The sequence below is a fragment of the Tamandua tetradactyla genome, chromosome 10 (genome assembly GCF_023851605.1).
Source record: "Tamandua tetradactyla isolate mTamTet1 chromosome 10, mTamTet1.pri, whole genome shotgun sequence".
In the NCBI taxonomy this organism is placed as follows: Eukaryota; Metazoa; Chordata; class Mammalia; order Pilosa; family Myrmecophagidae; genus Tamandua; species Tamandua tetradactyla.
The window spans coordinates 42,280,450-42,287,882 of NC_135336.1; the positions used below are offsets into that span (position 1 = coordinate 42,280,450).

The 7,433-nt window shown below is 33.6% G+C and overlaps 1 non-coding gene across 1 annotated transcript; it reads right to left on the reverse strand.

Moving 5' to 3' along the window:
- Nucleotides 1–6,417: 6,417 nt before the first annotated feature.
- Nucleotides 6,418–6,608, reverse strand: LOC143649007 (U2 spliceosomal RNA). Its single transcript, XR_013158889.1, has one exon. It is a non-coding gene; the product is annotated as a U2 spliceosomal RNA (small nuclear RNA).
- Between the last annotated feature and the right edge of the window lie 825 nt (nucleotides 6,609–7,433).

Genomic DNA, 7,433 nt, shown 5'->3' on the forward strand with positions numbered 1-7,433 from the left:
TGGTGGTGTTTTTCCATTTTTGTACATTCTGACTTTCTGTCTACTTGTTTTATCAGATACAGAGAGTAGACTATTGAAATCTTCAGTTATAATTGTGGCATTTCTCTTTCTATATTTTTCAGATTTTGCTTCATATATTTTGAAACTCTATTACTGTGTGTCATATACACAATTATGATTGTTATGGCCTTTTGATAAATTGATATTTTTTATCAATTTTAAGTATCTCATTTGTCCCAGGTAATATTCAATTTTATGGCATCTACTTTGTCTGATATTAGTATAGCCACTCAAATTTTCTATTGATTAGTGTCTATATTGTATTTCTATTTCATTCTTTTCCTTCTTACTTATCAAAGTCATTGTATTTAAATTGGATTTTTGTAGACAGCATATAGTTTTGCCTTTATTTTTCTTTATCCAATATTGTAATCTTTCACTTTTTCTACAATTTCACCTGCCACTCTGTACAATGGCCTTTTGAAGGCTCTAGAGAAAGTAGATCCTTTTTATACCCAAGAGGAGCTGAGATCCAGGGAGATGAAGCTAATTAGGGTGACTGGGCCAGTACTAGAACTCAAGATTTCAGGTTTCTAGTAGAATGTTCATGTGGCTACTCTGCATGGAGATCATGAGGCAGACACAAGTTGTGACCCATTTTCCTCCCCAGGAAAGTCAAGGGAAACTGGCCTGGAGAGAAACCATTAAGGAAGAATTAAACCCCAGACTTTTGTCCTAGAAACCAGAAGTCAGCGAGGTACTAGAGGAAATGTACTTCCCCCTTTAGAGGAATGGACATTTGGGGATGAACTTCTTATTCATCATGACAGAATCTGATATTCTGTGATAGGGCTAGTCTTGAGGCAAAGCCTAACCAGGCAACTGCAATTTGACAGTAGCTACTTCATCACACAATTGTTTTCTCCTAATCATATCACTTCAAACAGTCATGAGCCATGAACTTTTAGCAGAAGAAATACGTGTTCAGTTAAACATTTTATGGTTATACAGAATTTTAATTTTATTTTTTGCCAAATAGATGGTGTTTTCTTCTGTTTTTTTTAAATTTACATTTAATACCAAAGAAAACAGTTATGCATATCTTACTGTTAATATGTTACTAGCTATAGCAACCTTGATATCTATTTGTTAATCTTGAACTTTTATTTGGGGTACTTAGACCATACAAGTCTACTACATTGCTATTAGTTTTTATTTGGGCCAACTATTCATTGTTCTTTTTTCCTGCCTTTTAAAAATTGCTTATTTTTATAAACCAATATAATCTTCTCTATTGATTTATGAGGTACACCTCTGTTGTTTTTTTAATTTTGTTTTTCAATCATTGCTTTTATGCAGTGGCTTGGAACATGCTATGAGTTTGCCACCCAGTGGCAATGTCTGGAGATCTTTTTGGTTGTCACAACTGGGGGATGAGGAGGTAGAGAGAGTATCCTGTAACTTACAGGGCAGCCCACCACAACAAATAATTGTCTAGCTCAAAATATCAATCGTGCTGATTTTGAAAAATCCTCTAAGGTTTAGAACACAGATCTTGAACTTGTAAGAGATTATCTTCAAATATTGTTATACCTTTTCAGTGCAGTGAAGTGCAATTGTAGGGCTTTCTCACCATTTCTGCTTATCCCTTAGATACAAATAACTGATTCTCCCTGTTCAAGCCATCTTCCTCCTCCCCCATTCTACCATAGCCATGAATTTTGCCTGTATCATTGCAAAATCCTAAGTATGCTTAGGTATCCTGCCTCTCTCTAAATGGCAAATGTTTTCTTTTCTTTTTTTTTTTTTTTCCTGTTTCAACCTAGGTCTAGACCAGTGGCAGTTGAACTTTGCCAGGTGTCAGAGCAAGTTATGCTGTGTTCAAAGCTTTTGTGTTCCTGCCCCAGGAGAAGGCGGATTTTGCTCTGTATCAAAGAAGGTTCCTCAAGGTGGATATATTTGGTGCCTATCCTTTAGTGGGAGCTGGCAGCCAACTTATATTCATGCAGGTCCTGAAGCATAAATGCTGCCTCCAGGTAATGCCACTCCACTTTTAAACCTAGGCTGATTCTTCATGCCCGCACCACGCAGGTGGTATTCACGGGTCTCCTACTTTGCCCCTAATTTTCTATGAGGGTCTCGTGGAGACCTGTGCAGAAGCCTTGGTAAGTGGATGAGAAGTCACTTTGCATCCAGAGCAGTAGGTAATCTAAACTGTCACGCTAGCCCACACTGAGCCTTTAAAAATTTGTCAAATTTTAGTTGTTTTTCTCTTATTTGCTCTTATGGAGTCTACCTCTTCCACTCTTTCATTCTTGTTCTGCCCCAAATGAAATAGAGTGTCTATCTCATCTCAAAAGGGCTTGTCACCATTTGGAATAATGTTCATCTGGTTTCCTTGTGGCCTCAACTCCCTAAAGGGCTTCAAAAATTATGATTTTTTAAAAATTACTAATTCTCTTTATTAGAGTTCTAGGGTCTTTCTGAGCACCAAATAATACAACAGCGAAATAAATAAGTGAAGAGGACATAGGGCAGTCCGATCTACTCAGCCAATATTCAAAATCTTTGGGAAAGTAGCTGCATATTAAGAAAACCATGAAGATATGAGTATTCATCTCTATCCTCACAAACATATACACATATACCTTAAAAGTTATACAACCCAATATTCACATTTGTACATATGATGAACTTTGATTTTTTTTACCCTATTCTACTCAAATATATTTTTATAAAAATTTGCCTTCTGCCTAATAAATTGATAACTTGACCCACTAAGGGTCAAATGGATCAAACATTTTTGTAAAACATTGCCTTAGAATATATTCCTGGAGGTGAAATTTCTATATCATAAATATTCATTTATTAGTCTGTCTTTTAATAGACAGTTAATATGTTTATTGACTTGTATTAAGATAGAGACATTATGAAAAATCCTTGCTTACTAACTAACTTGATGACATGATGGTAGGAAGACTATGAGAAAAAAAGAGTTAAATAAATAAGAAAGGGCTGAAAGTACTATATAAACATAGAATCTAATATTTTTTGGCAAAGCAATTTATGCATATAATAATTAAAAACTAATAGAACTATTTAATATGAACAGGAAATATCTTTCTTCCCTCTCCTCATTGCACTGTCACACTCACCAAAGTTAATCACTTTAAATGACTTTCATGGTTTATTTTGTACCCTTGAAATTTTACGCATGTTCAAGAAAATGCATGAACATATTCCCTTTTCTGGAGTATCAACTATTCACTTCAATTCATATTGTTTTATAACTTATCTTTTCTCCCAATTAATAAACTCTAGAGTTATCAGCATTTAGTTTGTATTTTTAAACATCTTCCTAACAAGGGTTTTTCTATAAATCATGCAATGCTTCTAGTTCATCAATATTTAGGTTTCATTCTTCAATTTTTAATGACTCCATACAATACAATGTTCACTAGACTATATTGGGCATATTGGTCTGTATAATTATTTCAGTTATTCTATCTGATAAATACCTAATAGTGGAATTACTAGATAAAAAACAATGTGTTTTAAATTCTAATATAGGCATATTAGCTTCACAAAAAGTTACTTCAGTCTATATTTCCACTTACTAAATGTAGGAATGCTTGATTCCTTAGATTTTCATCATATTGCTAACATTGAACTTTTTTTGCTTTCTGGAATGAACCGCTCTTGTTCATATTTATCATTTGTTTAATGTATAGCTGACTTCTGTTTGATACTATTGTGTGTGTGAGTGTGTGTATATGTGTGTGCATGTATGAGTAATTTTCCCATTAGTGTTTACATGAGAGACTGGGCTATAATATACTTTTGTTATATTTTGGAATCAATATTTAAAAATGAAATTAAAAAGAAAATGTTCATGTTTTTATTATTTCCTGTGCTTGGTTTTTGAGTTATGTATTGCTACCTAACAAAACACTGAAAAAATCACTGACTTAAAATAACAGTTTATTATTATCTCCAAGACTAGTGTGGTTTGAGTCTGCGCTCCTCTTTCTTGGGGTGTCATGTGGTTGCATTAGATGGCTGCAAAGATATAGTGCTCTGGAGGTTTGACTGGCTAGAACATTCAGAGTGACTTCCCTCTTACATATCATGCACTTTGATCCTCCTCTATGCCTCATTTCTTTCCACGTGACATCCCATTTTCAGGGCCTCTCCATGTGGCCTCTCTCTTCAGTAGGGTAGCCAAATTTTTACAAGGCAGCTGGCTTCCAAGAGTAAAAAGTAAAAGCTGCCAGGACGTCTAAATGCTTAGGCACTGGCTCAGGATCCCTCAGTGCTTAGGACTGGTTTGGTGTCCCTTCCACCTCATTCTTTTAGAAATGTCGATCACAGAGCCCTATAGATTAGCGGGGAGGTGATTACACAAGAATATGCATGGTATATTGGACTGCCAAAGTAGCTATCAAACAAATCCAGAAACAGTTTAAGAATAGTATTGCTGGCAGTTTTTGAGATGTAGCTTTCACATAAATTTTCAATTTCTATTATTGTTATTGATATGCTTATGTTTTCTCTCTTTTATGGACATAAGTTAAGCTTATTATTTTGCAGAACTACTTATAAATTTATACAGTTTTTCAATTGTTGCATAAAATTTTAATGAAATACTCTTTTAATGTTAAAATATCCTTTTTGGTTATTTTCTTCTTTTCAATTCTAATTTTATGCACTATGTTTTACCTCGTTTTCTTTTTGTTATACTAGCCATGGCTTATATAGTTCATATTTTCCTTTAAGAAGAACTCCTTTTGAGTTTATAAATAAGTTTTACTTTTTCCTGTTGTTTTTTAAATTTGTATTTCCTATTTATCCTTATTATTTGTTACTTTAGCTTTCCCTTTTAACAGGAAATGAGGGAATGAGTAATTGTCATTTTTCTTATTTAGAAATGCAATTGTTTAAAGAAATGAACTTTTCTAGGAGAAGACTTTTATTCGATGTGTTTTCGCATGTGTGTTCTCATTATCATTGATATCTTACTCTGTAATTTGAATTTTATTTCTTCATCGATCTGAAAGTATTTTAATACTTCTAGGTTTTAAAATTTCCAATATTTATTGTTTAATTATCCAATAATTATTGTTTAATTGTTTTAACTATCAATTTCTAATATTAAGTTATTTAATTAAATTCAATAGATTGTTTTTATTGAAATTTTATTTACAATTTAATAATAATTTAAATTTATTCAACTTTTGAATAATAAAATAATTAATGTCCCAACTTTCAGGGAGTTATTCAGAAATAATTCTTTGTGACTTTATAAATGGTTTTTTCACAATTTTAATTTGCATGGGGTCCCAAAAAGCTTTATTCTTCCTTCAATCCTTGATTCCTCCCTTCTTCCTTCCCTCTCTCTCTCCCCTCTTTCTTTCTACCTTTTAAAGCAATATTTATTCATTTATTTTTTATTTACATTGCTATTTCATTTTATTTCTTTTTAATTTTTACACTGAAATGTTGTTTATTTCAGAATGTTTGGGAGATAGGCATTTTGTACCTGAATTGTCTGATACCATCTGACCGCACCAGTCTCCATTTAAGTGAAATTAAATGTAAGCATTTTAAAATTTAAGTATGAATTAAGTTAAATTATATTTTATAAACCCTGTTTTATTTTAAGAGAATAGCAGTATTTTTAGGGGCAATGTAAATTTATAGGTAGGTTATAACTGGATATTCTTAAGGTAATAATACAGAAGGCTAAAATGGCACAGAAACTAATGTGGAGAAGGGAAATTGATCAATATGAGTACTTCCGATATAAAATCTGAAGACCAAAACGTATTTAAAAACTACGTTAAGATCACATTTCCCCAAGTGATTGATTTTTGCTTATATTAACAACAATGAGCAATTGAATCTTCTCTTATTGACAACATATTTTGTGTAAGGTTGCCTGATAACAGTCTGATGGCACTCTCAATAAATGACCATAATATTTCTTGTTTCCCACCATAAGCACCCCAATATAATTCTGTCTTTTTAGTTATTATATATTGCCTAACATCTTTACTCTGAAACACTTTGTGGGCAGAATACATGCAGTCAAATGTAGGTTAGGAAATTCAGCTCTGTCCACTAAGCTGATTCTTGAATTTCTCTCTAGGGCATAACCTTAAAACACAGCCTGAAAAAACATTTTGCCAATTAATTCATCAGCAAAAATGTGGTTATGCTGAGATGAAATAAAGTTAGACCTGTCTAGGTTAATAGTGCCATTCTGTATTAATAGTGATTTGAGTCTGATTTGATCAAATACTCTTTCAAATGAGGAAATAAAGGACCAAATTTTGCCAAACTCATTCTCATACTATGGAGGAAACCGACCCTTTTAAAAAAAAATTTTTTTTTATGTTTATTGTTCCCCTGGGGGGTGGGGGGTGCACTGTTCCTGGAAGTACTGCAATACCAGGTCGAGGCGTGGAGTGGACGGAGCGAGCTCCTATTCCATCTCCCAGCTCTAAAAATCCATTTAATATATTGTCCTCGGATAGAGGACGTATCAGATATTAAACTGATGAGAACAGATACTACACTTGATCTTAGCCAAAAGGCCGAGAAGTGATAAAACCAACACTTCTGAATACAGGGGGGGAATAATCAACATTGGTATGATAAGTTTTGACATCTCTGAGAAACACAGAAACTCGTTCAGGGTATTCAGCTTTGAGAGTCAGCAGAGATAACCACTTGAATGCCCAGTCAGAATTATTAATACTACTTTTTGGAATTGCATTATTCAGCTGGCAAGTCTTCATATCAGCTAAATTATGAACCCATTGCCCTGACTTCCCCCATCATCACTTTTTCATTATTTACATAAATTCAGAAGCTTCTCATTTTGGGAGTGCCAAAGAAATTTTTTATTACTTACTTCTGTCTCCAAATGTTCGTTGTTAAATTTAATTGTGCAGAGGGGTTGTTTTAATATTTACTGCTAACCACCATCAGCACTGCTCTATAATCTCTTTTTTGCTTGTTTGCATCTCCTATGCTATTAATAAACTTCATACCTTGCAATCAAATTATTCATTTAGCCACCACCTTAACAGCATGCAGCAAAAAGAGACAGCCTGTGCTCTACATTACAAGGAATAAATCTTTAATCCTTTGAACTAAGGTGCTAGTTATACAGTCAATACCTAGGGATAGAGAAAGCCCTGCTGTTCACATGCTATCTTGTTTCTATCTTCTGCCTTTGTACTTTGTTATTAGATAAGTGCCTCCCCATAATGATTCCTCACCCTAGACCACCTCAGCCTGCCAAAAGCAGAGGCCACAAAAATACAATGTCATAGCAACTGCAAGGACAGAATTACATCCCACTCCCACAGTGAGATGATTTACTACATATATGTATATGCTTACATATAGATATGCATATGCATCTG